The 19,099-nt window shown below is 44.3% G+C and overlaps 1 protein-coding gene across 7 annotated transcripts in view; it reads left to right on the top strand.

Annotated features, from left to right (window-relative positions):
* Positions 1–4,391: 4,391 nt before the first annotated feature.
* The window catches only part of IL36G (interleukin 36 gamma), a 55,052-nt gene continuing 40,344 nt past the window's right edge, over positions 4,392–19,099 (top strand). For 5 of the 7 annotated variants that reach the window (XM_081587400.1, XM_081587397.1, XM_081587399.1 and 2 more), the window contains exon 1: positions 11,171–11,387. The gene's annotated coding sequence lies outside the window, so the exon portion shown is untranslated. Of the gene's footprint in view, positions 4,515–11,170; positions 11,388–19,099 lie in introns of those variants that run through there. The other 2 variants (XM_081587393.1, XM_081587403.1) reach the window with 2 other exon arrangements.

Here is a 19,099-nt window from a genome sequence, read left to right as displayed (position 1 = left end):
TTAAATATCCCAAGTCCCAGGCCGTCTCCGGAAAAGCCAATTCATACTCACTTACATATCCCCCTCCTTCTAGCCTGATAATTCCCAAAGGGTCAAGAATTTCACAGCAGACAGGACACCTCCTCGGGGAGGGTAGAATACGAGCACACAAGGACCAAGTTTCTCCTAAAAATCCCCTGGCGATTGCTCGGTAATAATTTTCCCCAAGACGGCGTGGACACACCTCCTAAATGACCTTCACAAATTTCCTTCCTAAGCCCTAACACGCTCGTCTACCCTTGTACCAAGCAATCGCTGCCACCTGCCTATTTCAGGCTCCTTTGGGTCCATGCCCCTTCTAGTCCCTCCCGGGGTGGGGGGTAGATCAGGCCCCCTCTTCCACTCTGCTGGGTGGGTTCCTCCTCACCTGAGCACTCAGTTCCCCTGCTGCCATCCACTACCTGCTAAAATGAAAAGTCCGGGCGTTGAGAGGCAGAATCCTTCCAGAAGGGCGAGGTGTCTTCCCCCCTCTAGAAGATTCAAGCCACAAGGCCTTGGAGTAGTCCCAAATGGGACTTGTCTCCTCAAAGTGAAGAGTTTCTCAGCCAATGCACCAAATGTTGTAGCCATGCGTTCCGGGAAAGAAACCCACTCAGAAGGACAGTGGATAGGATAGAAGGATAGTGGAGTGCAGTTTATTACACCGGTGGGCCCAAGGCAGAGTCTCCTCTTAGCCAAGGACCCCGACCAGTTTTGGGGAAAACCTTATATACCCTAAGTGTATGTGCACAAACCCACCTCCCCAAATTCCCTGACAATCAAAGTTAACCATGATTCATATGCCTTAAGCCTAGGTAGTTAACAGTGGACAATTATCAATAGGCCTGTGGTCATACTCCAATAAGCATAATAGAATGTATGATTCTATTCAGTTACACAGATAATTAGAGTATTCTTTTAGGCGATGGAGAGCCTTGGGGCTCTTCCTTCTGGGGGCCTTGTTTTCCAGTTGGTCTGTCATTTCCGTAGATACTGGGCATATAGCTCAAAGTCCACAGTCGGCCCAAGATGGAGTCCTGCTTTCAAGATAGAACCTGTTCTGTTTCCTCCTTCAATAGCACTATGGGAATTTGTACCTTTAGATAGAAGGATACAGATATAGAAGGAATGGTTGCTTCATTGTAGAGTTCTCAGATGAAATAAAGTTCTCTCTGTGCACTGCTTACCCTGAACCATCAGACATTTATCAGTGGTGTCATATCACATGGTCTGGCCAGGCAGAGTCTGAACTTGCCCTAGGAAGGAGTAGCTGGCCTAATTCTATGCTCCAGAATCAGCCATTCCTACTGGGAGCTGATGGGTTTCCCAGGTGGCTAATGCAGGTTTGATCCCTGGGTTGTGAAAATCCCCTGGAGTAGGAAATGGCAACCTACTCCAATATTCTTGCCTGGGAAGTCCCTGGGAAAACCCAGAGGAGCCTGGCAGGCTACAGTTCAAGGGGTCGCAAGAGCCAGACATGACTTCATGGCTAAACAACAGCAACAATGATAAGTGGCATCTGATAGGCCCTGGGGTTGGTGGTGTTGAAGTCCACGGAAGTTGTTTAGTCTGTATCTAGGGCACAGTGTGATGGGGAAAAAAGCAATAGCAAGTCACCATCCAGCCAAGTGATAAGTGGAAAAGGGTGGGGTGGGTCTCAGACGAGGAGTAGGGTGACCTTAAATGTGGGAGAGACACAGACCCAAGGAATCTGGGTCAAGTGGCAGCCGGGAGACCAGTTGAGCAACCAGTTGATGTCTGGGAGTGAGGTACAGATTTCCAAGTAGGAAGGCCAGGGGTCTCCAAACGGAGGAAATAGGCTGCAAGTGTCAGACATTTTTTTCTCTCTCTCTTAAGCGGCAGGAGGAAACAAACTAGTGTTACATTTTTTCCCCCTTCTCTATACAAATTTAAAAAAAGGTTTCTCTCAAAATTCTGTGTTGCCCTAATGACACCTGGTTCCAACTGAACTTAACTTTTCTCAAATTTTGAGCTAACCAATGCCTTTTTCTTATGGAAATGATTGTCTTAAGCTATGTTAATGTGCTGTGTATTTACCCCAGACTGTCTTCAAGTCAGTTCTGCCTAAAGGCTCAGAACCGACTTGCCAAATGTTATACATTGTTCTCTTAATCTATGTTAATGAAACTATATATTTGTTTGGAAATCTGCCTTTCTTCAAGATTCTTGTCAATCATTTTATGGCCCGGGATGACTCCCTGGTGCCAAGATTATCTCAAAATGCATCTTGAGGGTGAGGGGCCTGGTGCCATTCTCTGAATTTTGAGACATTTCCTCTCTTTAATTAGCAGACTGCTAGAAGCTATATAACATCCAGCTAAAGACTAGCAGGGGGTAACTCTTTCTGCCCCCTTCTGATGTCTATGTCAGAAGCTTTCTCTATCTCCTTTATATTTTAATAAAACTTTATTCCACAAAAGCTCTGAGTGAGCAAGCTTCGTCTCTGGCCCTGGATTGAATTCTTCTCCTCCAGAGGCCAAGAATCCCAGCATCTTTCGTGGTTCAGCAACAACATTTCAGGAGGCTTGACAACAAAGACAAGGTCCCATCACTAAGCTGGGCTCAGATTCCAGGAAAGAGAAGGCTGGTCGACCACAAAGTCTTGACCTGGAAACCGAGTGGAGGTGGTGCAAGGGGGAGGGAAACTTGGAAATTAGTCGTCTCCTAGGTATGGCTCCTCAGTTACAAGCAACAATAATTGAGGCAGGCTTACTTAAGCAGAAAGTAAGCTAAAACAAACAGGAGCTTACTAGAAGGATTTGAAGCACACTCATTTCTCATTGCTGCTTTAACAGATTACCACAAACACAGTGGTTTAGAACAATGCAGTTTATCATCTTGCCTTTCTGGAGGTCAGTTTGAAATGGGTCTCACTGGGCTAAAATCAAGGTGTAGAGAGGGTTGCCTTCCTTTTAAGGACTAATGGGGAGACTTGTTTTCTTGCTTTCCAGCTTCCATGGGTCACTTGCACTCCTTGGCTTGTGGCCTCTTTCTCCACTGTCAAAGTCAGCAATGGCTGGTTGAGTCTTTCTCTTGCTGAATGTCTTTGACCCTCCTGTCTTCCTCTTTCACTTACAAGAACCCCTGTGGTTACATTGAATTCACTTGAGTTATCCAGGGGAATTCCAGGCAAGATCATTATTGTCATCACATTTGCAGAGTCCCTTTTGCTGTGTAAGGTATATAGATTACTTCACTCTATATAACAGGCTCTAGGTTCACCCACCTCACTACAACTGACTTGAGTTCGTTCCTTTTGATGGCTGAGTAGTATTAAATATTCCATTGTATGTATGTACCACATCTTCTTTATCCATTCATTTGTCAATGGACATTTAGTTTGCTTCCACATCCTGGCTATTGTAAATAGTGCTGCAATGAACATTGGGATACATGTGTCTTTTTGTCATACAGGAGACCCTGGTTCAATCTCTGGGTTGAGAAGATTCCCTGGAGAAGGGAATGGCAACCCATTGCAGTATTCTTGCCTGGAGAATTCCGTGGACAGAGGAACCTGGTGGGATACAGTCTAGGGGGTGCAAAGAGTTGGACATGACTGAACAACTAACACTTTCACTTTTCATGCCCAGTAGTGGGATTGCTGGGTCATATTGAAGGAGGAGACAGAACAGGCTCTATCTTGAAAACAGGACTCCATCTTGGGCTGGACTGTGGATTTTGAGCAATATGTCCAGTATCTATGAAAATGACATACCAACTGGAAAACAAGGCCCCAGGAAGGAAGAGCCCCAGGGCTCTCCGTCGCCTAAAAGAATACCCTAATTATCTGTGTAACCGAATAGAATCATACATTCTATTATGCTTATTGGGGTATGACCACAGGTCTATTGATAATTGTCCACTGTTAACTACCTAGGCTTAAGGCATGTGATCACGGGTTAACTTTGATTGTATCTTTCTTTTTCCTTTGTTCAGACTAGTTTCAGGGAACCTTATACACTTAGGGTATATAAGGTTTTCCCAAAAACTGGTCAGGGTCCTTGGCTAAGAGGACACTCTGCCTTGGGCCCGTAGATATAATAAACTGCACTCCACTATCTGCGTTGTCCTTCTGAGTGAGTTTGTTTCCCGGAATGCGTGGCTACAACAATATGGTAGTTTTAGTCCTACATACACTCTCCATAGTGGCTGTATCAATTTACATTCCCACCAAGGCAGTACATCTTAATCAAACTCTCTACAAGATACCTTCTTACATTTCAAAGAGGCAGTGAAAGTCCTTCAAGTCAAGTTGAAGAACTGATCTCATGTTAAGGGTGTGTGGGTGCTCAGCAGGAAGACAAAGCGATGCCTTCCTGAATCCCCTCATATGTAACTAGGACTATGACATCACCCCAGTCTGTAAGGGTCAAGGGGGACAAGACCCCAGGGAAGACCTCCAGCAAGGTCAGCTGCTTCTCTTTCTGATCTGAGGATGCTGGTGACCAATAACAGACCAGCAGGGGGGAAAAAAAGTAAGTATTTGGTATTTTCAGCATTTGAAAATGTGTCCATGTGACAGTGATGTTTGGGGACAGGGGAGGGTGTGTCTTCTTAACATCATGGAAACTCTTTGCAGCCAAGACATAACTATTCAAATTAGTCTTCAAGCCAAGCAGGGCTGTCTCCTAACAGTGGGAATTCTGGCTCCCTTATGGGAGAGAGACAAGCTCAATGACTGTGCTCTTGAGGAGGTCACATTGTGGATCAAATGGAGACAGGCATAGCCCGGGCTCCATCCTCCTCCCCTTGTCCTTCCTACCTGGTGTCAGGTAGCAAATCGTTGTGGTGCATGTAGTAGGTTGTGTGGGCTTCCAGTGAGGCTGCACAGAGATTACAAACACACCCACCCCTTGCAGAAGCAGATTTCTGTGTGCTCTGACTTTATTATTGGAAACTCAGGTGATCACACAGGTGTGCTACCCTACTTAGTGCTGTGAGCTGCTCCCCACGCCAGGACCATCAACCCTCCTTTACCTAGACTTATTTTTTTTTTTTGTCCTTCTAACATATTGTACATTTTTTTAAAAAAATCAAGTCTCTTGTTCTTAGCTTTTCTTTCTTATTTTCCCTTCCTTTGTTCTCCCTTCCTTTCTTTCCTTCTTTCTCTTTTCTTTCTTTCTCTATTTCTTTCTTTCACTGCACCAGGTCTTAGTTGCTGCATGTGGGATCTTTGTTTGCTCATTCAAACGCTTAGTTGCAGAATGTGGAATCTAGTTACCTGACCAGGGATTGAACCCAGGCCTCCTGCATTTGTAAGTGCAGAGTCTTAGCCAATGGACCACCAGAGAAGTCTCAACATACTATGTAATTTGCTTATTTATTATGTTTATTGTGTGGATCTTCCACTAAGATGTAAGTTCAATGAGATCTCTACTCTCTAATGTATACCAGAAAACTGCTTGGCACTTATAGACACCTCATGCATTTTTTTAAAAAATAAATTTATTTATTTTAGTTGGGGACTAATTACTTTACAATATTGTAGTGGTTTTTGCCATACATTGACATGAATCAGCCATGGGTTTACATGTGTTCCCCATCCTGAACCCCCCTCCCACCTCCCTCCCCATCCCATCCCCCTGCGTCATCCCATTGCCCCAGCCCTGAGCATTTGTCTCATGCATTGAACCTGGAATGGTGTTCTGTTTCACATATGATAATATACATGTTTCAATGCTATTCTCCCAGAACGTCCCACCCTCACCTTCTCCCTCAGAGTCCGTAAGACTTCTATGCATCTGTGTCTCTTATTCTGTCTCGCATATAGGGTTATTGTTACCATCTTTCAAATTCCATATATATGCATTAGTATACTGTATTGGTGTTTTTCTTTCTGGCTTACTTCACTCTGTATAATAGGCTCCAGTTTCATCCATCTCAATAGAACTGATTCAAATGCATTCTTTTTAATGGCTGAGTAATATTCCATTGTGTATATGTACCTCAGCTTCCTTATCCATTCGTCTGCTGATGGACATCTAGGTTGCTTCCACGTCCTGGCTATTGTAAACAGTGTTGCGATGAACATTGGGGTACACGCGTCTCTTTCAATTCTGGTTTCCTTGGTGTGTGTGCTCAGCAGTGGGATTGCTGGGTCATATGGCAGTTCTATTCCCAGTTTTTTAAGGAATCTCCACACTGTTCTCCATAGTGGCTGTACTAGTTTGCATTCCCACCAACAGTGTAAGAGGATTCCCTTTTCTCCACACCCTCTCCAGCATTTATTGCTTGTAGACTTTTGGAGAGCAGCCATTCTGACTGGTGTGAAATGGTACCTCATTGTGGTTTTGATTTGCATTTCTCTAATAATGAGTGATGTTGAGCATCTTTCCATGTGTTTGTTAGCCATCTGTATGTCTTCTTTGGAGAAATGTATGTTTAGTTCTTTGGCCCATTTTTTGATTGGGTCGTTTATTTTTCTGGAATTGACCTGCAGGAGTTGCTTGTATATTTTTGAGATTAATTGTTTGTCTGTTGCTTCATTTGCTATTATTTTCTCCCATTCTGAGGCTGTCTTTTCACCTTACTTATAGTTTCCTTTGTTGTGCAAAAGCTTTTAATTTTAATTAGGTCCCATTTGTTTATTTTTGCTTTTATTTCCAACATTCTGGGAGGTGGGTCATGGAGGATCCTGCTGTGATTTATGTCGGAGAGTGTTTTGCCTATGTTTTCCTCTAGGAGTTTTATAGTTTCTGGTCTTACATTTAGATCTTTAACCCATTTTGAGTTTATTTTTGTGTATGGTGTTAGAAAGTGTTCAATGAAGGAAGGAGGAAGAAAGACCAGAGGACGAAGGAAGAAAGGGAGAGAGGGAAGAGTAGCCACTGAAGTTTGATCTTATTACTGCAGCTATTATGACTTCTCTTGCAAAGCAGATGCAGTTTTGAAAACTTTCATAAAATCAGCTGAGGTGATTTGGATTTTATTTTCCTAACTGTCATTGTAATCATGGGTCTGGGTGTTCATGTGAAAGTTTTGGTCCTTACATATGACACCTGGGAATCCCAATGTCTTGCTTTCCTAGGACTGTTACAACAAAGTAAAACCACTAGGTGCCTTAAAGTAACAGAACTCTATTCTCTCAGTTCTGAAAGCTGGAAGTGTGAAAGCAAGATGTTGGCCGAGTGGATAAAAGAGAATGAAATTAATGCCATTTTCAGCAGCATGGATGGACCTAGAGATTATCGTACTAACTGAAGTAAGCCAGAGAAAGACAAATGTCATATGAAATCACTTATATGTGGAATCAAAAAAAAAAAAGATACAAGTGGACTTATATACAAAACGGAAATAGATGCACAGACATAGAAAACAAACTGTGGTTATCTAAGGATAAAGGAGGGTGGGAAGGATAAATTAGGGGGTTGTGATGAACATATACACACTACTAAAGTAGATAACCAACAAGGACCTATTGTATAGTTCCTACAGGGAACTATACTCAATATTTTGTGATAACCTATAAAGGAAAAGAATCTGAAAAAGAATATATAAATAAAATTGAATATATATATATATAAAACTGAATATATATATGAAACTGAATCACTTTGATGTATACCTGAAACTAACACAACATTGTAAATCAACTATACTTCAATTCAAAAAAATGTTTTAAGAAAATGATGTTGGCAGGGTGGGTTCCTTCTTGGGCTGTGAATCTTCTCCAATGCCTCTTCTAGTTTCTGGTTTGGTTGGAAAGTCCCGGTGTTTCTTGGTTTGTAGATGCACCGTTCAGGTTCTGTAGGCACATGGACTTCTTCTCCCTGTGTCTTGTGTCTTCCTATCCTCTCTGTGTGTCAGTCTCCAAATTTCCCTTTTCTCATTAGGACAGCAGTCATATTGGATTAAGACACATCCTAAGAACTTGATCTTGATGACATCTGCAAAGAATCTCTTTCCAAATAATGCCACAGTCACAAAGCCCAGGGGTTAGGACTTTAACATACATTTTGGAGTATGTTATATTCATATCCACAATTCAATCCTTAACACCCAGCATTTCAACTGCTCATCTCAAGGCATTCTCTATGCTTGTAAAAGGGTGATCCTATGGCACTGACTCTGCAGCAAAAACAACTGCAGGAGGACCCTGTCAGGGGAGTCCTTCCCAGCTGGTCATTCCTACAACCCTCATCCAAGATCCTGGGCAGGGCAGGGTGAGGGAAAGAGAAAGGTTGTACTGGGGAGAGAAAGAGAAGACCTTTATCCATTCTGCAGTCTTCTTGGGAGTTAGTAACCCAGCACAGAGCATAACATACAGCCTTAGGAGTGGTGCACCCCAAGCACTTTGGATCCCAGTTGTCCCGATCCATTAAACAAAATTGAGGACACATCTTGAAATGTGGGCAATAGAACTTTATGAAACTTACATAAAATTAGGAAATTTACAAGGACTAGATAAAATAGGAACTGACATTTTGTAGTTTCTTCTCACATTCCAATAGACTGTCTGGCTCACCCAGCCTCTGCTCCTCACCCCAGTCTCTACAGATACACCCCTAGTGATGGGCTGGCATGTGTTTAACAACCAGTTCTCTGCGGGGTGGAGGGGTGGGGGTGGGAATGGGCGGGAGCTCTGATACATAGTTCATGCCACTTTCCAGGGTGTAAGGACTCTCAGCACAGCCAATGTATTTATTTATTTATTTATTTCTTGGAGTATAATTGCTTTACAATGTTGTGTTAGTTTCTGCTGTACAACAAAGTAAATCAGCTATATGTGTGTGTATATATATATATGTATCAGCTCTATGTGTACATGTGTATCAGATTTATTTATACATATATTCCCTTCCTCTTGAGCCTTTCTGCTACCCCCCACTCTCCATCCCACTCCTCTAGGTCCTCACAGAGCACTGAGCTGAGCTCCCTGTGACTACTTTAAACTGCTCACATGAAGTCACTGGACATGCCATTAGGAAGGGGTGCTAACAGTGGGCTCTTACAGGTTGGGATGAATTGACTTCAGCACACCAGGGCCGCCTCTTTAAGATGTTCATCTGAGAGTCACGGGTGGTTGGCAAACCATAGCTTGTAGGCAAAATCCAGCTCTCTGCCTATTTCAAATAGTTCGCTAATACAGTCAGGGTCACTGGTTCCCTATGGCTACCTTCCTCTTACAGTAGGGCATGTGGCTGTGCAGTCTGCAAACCCTAGACTATTTATTTACTCTCTAGCCCTTTACAGAAAGTTTGTGGACTCCTTCTCCAGAAGGCAAGAGGCCACAGACTGTTTGCAGCCTCCAGATATTGACAGCCCCCTGGAGTCATTCTAGAACTTTCTATTTTCCATCAGAGAGCTGCAATGCATAATGTCTCCATCTCATTCACCAAAGCCTGCATTGCTTTTTACTGCAAAAGTAACATTACTTTTGTTTGCTTGTTTGACTTAACTCTGCTTCTCTTGGCAGTTTTCAGGAGGAAAATACATTCTAAATTCCACCTAATCAAGGGACCCAGACACTGCCTGGCACTTCCCCACAGCCTATTGCAGAAGATGCTTTGTCAGACAAAGCAGCTCGGTGCAGGGGCTCAGGGCAGGATCAGAGGCCAGTTGACCAATGGCAGGAACAGACTCTTTGCAGAATGTGCAGAGGGGACTGCTTGGCTGACTCTCAGGGTCATGCTGATTTCTGGGCTGTGAGGTAGATTTCATAATGCACTGGGTGACTATTACATCTGCTTAACGCTGGGACAAGGACTGAATGGGAATTACGCTCATTTCACAGAGGAGGAAACATACTCAGAGACAAGTAGCTTGACCAGTCACCCAGATTGTAAGTGGCAGACTTTCAGGTGTTCCGACTTTTAGTGCAGAGCTGTTTGTGTGTGCATGCTCAGTCACTCAGTCACGTCCCACTCTTTGGGACCCCGTGTACTGCAGTCCACCAGACTCCTCTGTCCATGGGACTCACCAGGCAAGAATACTGGAGTGGGTTGCCATTTTTCACTCCAGGGGACCTTCCTGACCAGGGATTGAACCCACTTCTCATGAGTCTCCTGCATTGGCAGGAAGATTCTTTACCACTGAGCCACCTGGGAAGCTCAAATACCTTTGCGATGTCCCTGGGGCTTAAAATGCTCCTGTGCTTAAGAATCTCCTGGAAACCTTCTGATGAACCTTGAAGGCATTATGCTAAGTGAACTACATCAGAGAGACAAAGAAAAGTAATACAACTTATATGCTGATTTTTAAAAAGGCCAAACTCTGAGAACCTAGAAGAGAGTGGTGGTTACCAAGGGCTGGTGGGGTGGGGAAAATGGGGAGGTACTGGTCAAAAGGTATGAACTTCCATTTATAAGATTAACACATTCTAGGGATCTAATGTATGTCGTGGTGGTTATAGTTAACAGCATTGTATTATAGACTTGACTTGAATAAAAGGGATTCCTTGGTGGCTCAGATGATAAAGAATCTGCTTGCAATGCAGGAGACCTGAGCTCAGTCCCTGGGTCAGGAAGATCCCCTGGAGAAGGGCATGGCTACCCATTCCAGTATTCTTGCCTGGAGAATTCCATGGACAGAGCAGCCTGGCAGGCTGTAGTCCATGGGGTCACAAGAGTTGGATGTGACTGAGAGACTAACACTTTCTATACACTTGACAGTTGCTACAAGTAGATCTTAAATCTCACCACAAAAAAAAAAAAAAAGAAATGATAATTATGTGAGGAGGTAGAAGAGTTACCTAAGGCAATGGTGACAATCATATTGCAACATATAGAAATGTATCAAATCAACACTTTATACACCTTAAACTTACACAATGTTATATGTCAATTAGTTCAATAAAGCTGGAAAAAATATATAGATTCTCAGTGTTGCTCACCCTCAGATTCTTCCAATCTAGGTGTTCTGGGATGTAGCCCTGGGACATTACTGCCTTTTTGTTTTAATTTTCAAACTTTATACAATTTTTAAAGGTTGCTTTCCACTTACAGTTATTACAAAATGTTGACTCTATCCCCATGTTGTGCAATACAATCTCGAGCCTGTCTTATACTCAGTAGTTTGTACCTCCCGCACCCCCATCCTTAAATCGCCCCTCCCCTTCCCACTGGTAACCACCAGTTTATTTCCTGTATCTGTGAGTCTGCTTTTTAAAATCGAACTGAACTTTCTTTCATTTGGTTGTGTTGAGTCTTAGTTGCGGCATGCAGGAGCTTCATTGCAGCATGGGACCTTTTGTTGTGATGTGAAAACACTCTAGTTCTGCAACTCGGGCTCAGTAGTTGCAGCTCGTGGGCTTAGTTGCCCTGTGACATGTGGGATCTTAGTTCCTCAACCAAGGATCGAACCCACTTCCCCTGCCTTGGAAGATGGATTCTTAACCACTAGACCACCAGGTAAGTCCCATTATCCAACTGCCTTTAAAAAAAAAGCCCCAGGGTTTTTTGATTCAGGCATTTCTTTCTGGTCTACACTTTGAAAAACACTGCCTCCTCCCCATACATTTCATTAGAAAATGACAATTGCCTTTCTGGCTGAGAGATATTTCTGACTGGTTGGGTACCAGCCACCAACAGTAGAGGGCTTAAACCTACACTGCTAGGAAGGTCCTGCTCCAGGTGACATGAGCCTGAACCACAGAGAATGGATTCTCTGATCATTGCCTGATCCATCTGGTGACGGTCCCCTGTCCTCAGCCAGGAGGCACCCAGCAAAACATAGCTCTGAGAGGGGCTTCTTCACCCAGAGCTTGGACCCTCTGGGCTGGTCTGGTGAGCCCTCTGCCAGCTGATTCATTTATTACAACAATGTTTGTGCTGGGCTCTGAGTGAGGTGCGGAGGATGGAATGTTAAACAGATTCACAGGCAGACCCTGCCCTCAAGGTGCTTGTGATCTGACCATCAAATAAGGCCAACACAATTGGAGTGGAGAAGTAGTGCCCAGTGTAGGATGGGGCTGTGTAACCCAGTCAGGAAAGCAGAAGGACTTCCCTGGGCAAGAGACCCCTGAGTGAGATCAGAAGGAAGAGTGGGTGTTAGCCAGGCTGGAGGTGGGAGAGCTTCCTGCCATCTTTGAGGGGTCCCGATGTGCTCAGTTGTGTCCGACTCTTTGCAACCCCATGGACTATAGCCCACCAGGCTCCTCTGTCCATGGAATTTTCCCAGGCAAGAATACTGGAGTGGGTTGCCATTTCCTTCTCCGAGGAAGAGTTTCCTTTACTGCTATTGGAAAAGGCAAAGATGGGGAAAAGGGAGAGATGTGAATGGCATAGAGCCAGCTGCATCTCCACAACTGGCAGGGATGTTTTATGGAATGTACCCCATCTACATGACTACAGTGGGCAAAGGGAGGGAGAGTGCTTAGGAGGCAGAGGGGGCCTCTGTCACCCATCCCTCTTCCATCCTATCTCCTGATCTGTGCAAAACTCACTTTCTCACTTGGCAGATGAATGAAGTGTGGCTACAAGGAAAATGAATGAATATGGGCCACGAGCACATCCATAGAGTGAGGCAACCAGTGCTTTTCTCAGAAATTTGGAAAGAGAACTACTTTCTGCTTTGTTACATAGCTCCAAAGCAGAACCCGGTCTCTGATACACGTTCTAAAGTGGTGGCCACAGCCCATGTATTACCCAAGGCTGCATAGGAGCCAGAAGGGCAGGCACATTTTGAAATGTTGGTGTGTGCTAGCCTTGGTCATCAGACTCCTTCATGGGAAAGATAGACCAGTGCTCACCAGATGGCAAACAAAGATGGAAGAAAATCCTGCTTGGCTAAGGGAAGGGACTAAGGGAAGCTAGCTTCTGTCTGCTACCTGCTCTGGATTCATTGTCACTGGCTCCTCCCACCGGTTCACACCCACTGCTTTGCTCTCCTGCACTGAGGACTCACAATGCCTTACCATACCCCTTGGCATTGAACCCCACTAAACCTCTTCTGTTGGCAGCTGGATCAGTTTCCCTAGATTTCATTCACCCTCTACATACATCAATGATTTTAGAGCTTGCATAATCCAGGCTGACCTCTTGGAGGAGATAATCATTATGGCCTGGTTACCTCTTGAGACACAGAAGGAGATCGGCGAGGTTGCACGTGTTTAGGAAAGCAGCAAACCCACGGACACTGAGATCACCAATCCCTAGAAATTTATTCAAGTCTTTGTAACTAACCACACCCTATTTTTATAGCCCAAACTCCATACACACGAAAGGGACAAATGACAGTGAAAGCCAAGCCCATGATGAAGGCGAGATATTACAAGGAGATATCTTTTTTTATTTGCTCCTCCTCTTTTTGGTTGTTGTTTTTATTTTCTTTTTTTTTTTAATTAATTTATTTTTTTTGTTTGTTTTTATTTTCATTACTCTAGGAGGCGGCTCATAAAAGATCTTGCTGTGATTTATGTCCAAGATCGTTCTGCCTATGTTTTCCTCAAAGAGTTTTATTGTGTCCGACCTTATATTTAGATCTTAATTCCATTTTGAGTTTATTTTGGTGTATGGCGTTAGGAAGTGTTCTAATTTCATTGTTTTTACGTGTAGCTGTCCAATTTTCCCAGCACTGCTTATTGAAGAGTCTCTTCAATATTCAGTATTCTTGCCTCCTTTGACTATTCTAGAGGAAATGGCGCCTATTTATTCAGAGTTGGCTATATCAAAGGAGTCAACCACTGTCAATAGCTTTTGGCAGAGATTCAGGGCAGGCAGAAAGGGAGGGCTCCAGGTATGCTTTGATTGGACTTGTTGCCATGGGGAAGCTGGGGGAGTGGCATCTATGTGATTGGTTTGGGCAACATAGCTGCCTTTTCCTAATTGGTCCTGAGTTGGAAGTGGGTGCCAAAATAGAGAAGCTGGCAGTCATTGACTCTTCCTTGACTATTCCCCGATGGCTCAGTAGGTAAAGAATCCACCTGTAATGCAGGAGACGTAGGAGACACGGGCTTGATCTCTGGGTCGGAAAGATCCCCTGCAGGAGGAAATGGCAACCCTTTCCAGTATTCTTGTCTGAAAAATCCCATGGACAGAGAAGCCTGGCGCGCTACAGTTCACGAGGTCACAAAGAAGCAGAAACGACTGATCACAATGGGCTTGGCTTGGCTTTCTGGGCCAATTGCTATTAGAAATTGAGGGTTGTGCACTATTGTCAAACTGGCCACTGTCAGTTGGTATATTCAATCTTGCACTGTGTCAAGTTCCATTTTAGTCTCTTGAAATTGAAAATGAATGTTTTTTTCTTGCCCTAGTTCTTTGGTCATTCCTATAGGTTGTCCAGGTTTGTTGGAGGTGTAGATAAAATACCCTGGGTTTGCAGCTGACTCCAGAGTGAGATAGGAACCCACCTGTTCCTTGATGAAAGTGAAAGGCAGACTATCCTCAGCCTTCAGTGCTAACTCAGTTCTTTGATGCGCTTTTTTCTGAAACAGAGCAGAGTTTGTTAGGTGGCCAGGCTACCTTGGGAAGAAAGAAAGGAGAGATCAAGGCAGTTGTCAAAGTTCAGGCTTTCAGTCTTATCATTTAGGCTTTGCACATTCTTGGGTGGCAGGACAGGGGACGTTTTGTTCCTAGGTCGCCTACCTTTAGTTGCAAAGAAGGCTGCTTTGGCCCTTTGACTTTGTCACAGTAGAGACAGAGCTCGCCTTTCGAGACAGCCAAAAAATATGATTCTTTCCCTCGTTCATAGGTTTCCCAAATCTTCTGTATGAAACTGATACATAAAAAGTCTCTGAAATTATGGACAAGGGTGGGGAAGAGGAAGGAGAGGATGAGATGAATGGAGAGAGTAGCATGGAAGCATATACACTAACACATGTAAAACAGATAGCCAGTGGGAATTTGCTGTATGACTCGGGGAACTCAAACTGGGACTCTAACAACTTAGAGGGTTGGGAACGGGTTGGGGAGGTGGGAGGGAGGTTTAAGACGGAGGAGACATATGTACATCTACGGTTGATTCATGCTGATATACGACAGAAATCAAGCCAATGTTGTAAAGCAATCATCAATCAATTAAAAATAAATAAATATAATAATAATAATAATAATAAAATCTTTGGAAAAAGTCAGAAACTGGATCAGCCCAAGAGGAGAAAAATGATTTTTTTTTCCTGTTGACATTTTGGGTTTAACCGCCATGTTTCCCTGTGCAGTGTCATCAAATTCTCAGTCCTGGGTTGTCCCAGGACCCAAGAATGTCCCTCTTCTTGGAATTTCCCACTCCCTGTCCCTCTGGCTCCTCTTTCTCCCAGCCCTCCCAGGGAGACTTCTTTGAAGTCAGGGGATCTCTGGGCCCACATTCCCATCCTCACTGCTAACTGCCATCAGCTGCCCTGTGCTGTTTCTAGGAGGCCTCCCTTTGCCAGTCCCAGGGGAAGGGGTGGCTGAGCTGCCCCATGGGGGAGGCCTCCCTACAGGCAAGGTGGGCAGTGAGAGAATGAGAACCACTTCTGCTGAGTAAGCAAGGCTGAGAGTCACCTCGGGCTGTGACATCTTTGTCTGGGACTGCCTTGAGGACCCCGCCTTCCAAAACCAGAACTTCCTGGTTCCTATCTCGAATATTACACTTCTTAAAGCTTACAGATTTGACTCTTGGACCTGAAAAACAGTACGAGATTAGAAACCGTTAACAAGGCCTCAGGTCCCCACCTTTCTCAGCGAACTTAGGCGAGATGTGTACCTCTCATTAGTTTTTTATCCTAACTTATCCACCCATTCATCAAGGAACTTCAGTGATGAACCGCTGCACCCTGAAGTCAGACTGAGGTCCAATCCTTGTTCAGTCATTTACAAGCTGATGCGTGCATGTGTGCTCAGTCGTGTCTGAGTCTTTGCAACCCCATGGACTATAGCCTACCAATCTCCTCTGTCCATGGGATTTCCCAGGCAAGAATTCTGGAGTGGGTTGCCACTTCCTTCTCCATGTTTACAAGCTGAACAGGTTAATAAATCTAATTCGGCCCACCAGTAAAATGAGGGTACTAAAGGCTACCTTACATAGGGTTGGTGTGGGGAATAGGAGGGATTCAAGGAAAGTTCACTATTATTGTTATAGCCACGCGTTCCGGGAAACAAGCTCACTCAGAAGGACGATGCAGATAGTGAAATGCAGTTTATTACACTGGCGGGCCCAAGGCAGAGTCTTCTCTTAGCCAAGGACCCCAATCAGCATTTGTGAAAATCTTTTATACCCCGTGTGTACGTGTCTGAACCCACCACCCAATTTCCTTGTGACTTACATAAACAAAGGAAAGGTAAATACAATCACAATAACCCTATCATTCATGTGTTATGTGTTCAAACAATCAATAATCAATAAGCCCGAGGTTACAGAAAAAAAAACTTCTATTGTCATTTCCACAGGCACTAAGCACAGAGTTCAGAGTCCATTAGAGAGTGGCCGAACATGATCAGCACGAACAGGCCTAAGATGGAGTCCAGGCCCTATGAATTCCTTCTTCATTATTATTAGTGGTGGTATCGGTAACATTCATTGAAAAGTCATCATTGTTATAAGTAATAGTTGTATTGATACATCCAAATGAAAGGAAAGTAATACATCATAAAAAAATAATATATCCATGACAGTACTAAAGATACATCATCATCATTACTAGTGATAGTATTGATAACCCTCTTTTCTGCATCGTCTCCCTGGTGGGCCCATGCTATCAGTAAGACTGGGATGGCACAGATATCTGCCATGTTGGGCACCAGTGGGGCCAATGGTGAGGAGGGTGAAAGGCTGAAAATAATGAAGCAGGGAGGCCCCAAGAACAGCAGCTTTGGATTGAGAGGAACTGGAGATGCAAGAGTTTGGAGCAAAGTGAAGAGGGACTGTGTCTGTCTTTGTGGAGCCTGAGTGGGCAGGGCCAGCTGCAACATTGGCCAGGGATTTGCCTGAACCTATTGGTGGGGGGAAATTGGAGCGTTCACTCAACGCAGCCCTGCTTAGAAGAGGGGGGCAATCCTAGACTGGGAACTTGTCCCTGTGCCACTTGTGATAGGGCCAGTGACCATCCATCAGATGGTCAGGTGTTGGGGCTTCCCTGGTGGTCCAGTGCTTAAGAGCCTGCCTTGCAGTGCAGGAGACATGGGTTCAATCCCTGGTCCAGGAAGATCTCATATGCTGTGGAGCAAGTAAACCCATGAGCCACGACTACTGAGCCTGTGCTCTAGACCCCCTGAGTCACAACTACTGAAGCCCGAGTACTGTAGGGCCTGTACTCTGCAACAAGAGAAGCCACTGCAGTGAGAAGCCAGGACACTGCAACTAGAGATTTTCCTCTGCTCCCAACAACTAGAGAAAGCCTGTGTGCAGCAATGAAGACCTAGAGCAGCAAAAATAAATGAATAAAATGATAAAGAAAGATGGTCAGGTGTTGCAGCCCATACATAGAACTGATGATAGAGTCTATCTAGAACAACAGATACAAAATATGATAATTGATAGATGACCTTGTAGATTAGAAATTGTGCTTTAGAAATTGTGCTATATAATTATATACAGATATGACATAATCTGGATTCCTACTCACTATAAACAATGCTTTCAGCCGGGAGCCGTGGTATGCGCCTTCCTCCTGTTGCCTATTGTCCACCTCCTCTCTGTCCTGTCATCTTAACTCACGTGCCACCTCCTCCTCTGAAGCCCTCTGTCAATCCCTTAGTGGGAGAGACATTTTCTACTTGGATCTGCCCCAGCCATCGGTCTGTGTTTGGGGAAGGACAGCAGGATGGCAAGACCTCATACTGTGGTTACTGCACGCTTGTGTGGTTTTAATTTCTGACTCATTCTATATTTTTCACAGGCCCAGGGTGGGGCTTTCAGTAATCAGCGTGGGTCAGAGTTCACTGAGGTGGCCTGTCTGGGTCTGGAGGAAGTTATCAGTGTGCTTCAGAGGGCTCTTCTTCTTAAAAAACAATTTTTTTTATTATTATTAAACTTTTTTTTAATTAAAAAAAAATATTTGGCTGCCTCGGGTCTTAGTTGTGGCACATGAGATCTTTGTTGGGTCATGCGGGATCTTTCATTGCAGCACTCAGACTCTTTGGTTGTGATGCCTGGGCTTAGTTGCTCCCCAGCATGTGAGATCTTCGTTCCCTGACCAGGGATTGAACTTGTGTCTCCTGCATTGAGAGGCAGATTCTAAACTACTGGACCACCACAGAAGTCCCCCGAGGGCTCTTCTGACCCCAGCCATCTGTGACTTTTGTTGGGGAATAAAACAATGAAGGTCGAAACTAACTCAAGACCCATCTACTTGTATCCCCAACCTCAAATTGTCTCTTTTCGGGGGGAAAAATAGATTGACACAAAAAATGAAATAAAAAGTACTGGAATATTGTTAAAAATCAATGGTTCAACACTTCCTGGTACCTATGAGGTCTAAGAGAAGTATACTACTGACTTTTTATAAAACTTGCATCAGGGATGCACTACATGGTTGGAACGCATTGAAAGGAAATCATCCTGAGTTTGGTACCAATAAGATAGGACAGCCCAACTGAGAAAACCTTCTGCATCATAAGGACATGGTCATTCAGGGAGGTGGACAAAGTCTTCATCACTTGGCTTTTTCAGCCTGCATTCCTGCCATTCCTCCACTCTGGCTTCATGCCTCGGTCCCAAGCTCCTTCTCTTCCATATGCTCCTCTATGCCTTTGTTTACGCTGTTCCTTCTGCCCGGAATTGCTTTCTACCTCTATTCCCAGTGTAATTCCAACTTCTCCCTTGAGATTCAGTGCAGGCATCACCTCCTCTAAGATATATAACACAATTCAACCCCCTCAACATAAACTGGTTTTCTGTGTTCCTGAAGCAACCTTTGCTGCCTTCTACTGCAGTTTCTTCTATTCTTTGTATATCAAAATTGTTGTTAGAATCTGTTGCCCCCACTTGCTCCCCTACTGGCCTGCAATTGTTGAAAATAGAATGAAAGTCATCCTGTGCTCATTGGTGTAAGTACTAAGTACTGGTGGGAGGGGATTCCAATGTATCATTTTCCCTAGTCTCTGAGGGACATCAGGGCCAGAGGAATTGGGGCCAGTCCAGGACAGGAGTCTAACTTTTAACGCCAACCAAACCATCATTGCCACCAGCAAAACTGGGAGGG

The sequence above is a fragment of the Giraffa tippelskirchi genome, chromosome 4 (genome assembly GCF_054371585.1).
Source record: "Giraffa tippelskirchi isolate mGirTip1 chromosome 4, T2T-mGirTip1v1.2.pri, whole genome shotgun sequence".
Lineage (NCBI taxonomy): Eukaryota > Metazoa > Chordata > Mammalia > Artiodactyla > Giraffidae > Giraffa > Giraffa tippelskirchi.
Note: the sequence above shows the minus strand (reverse complement) of the source record. Positions and strands in the feature narration are given on the sequence as shown.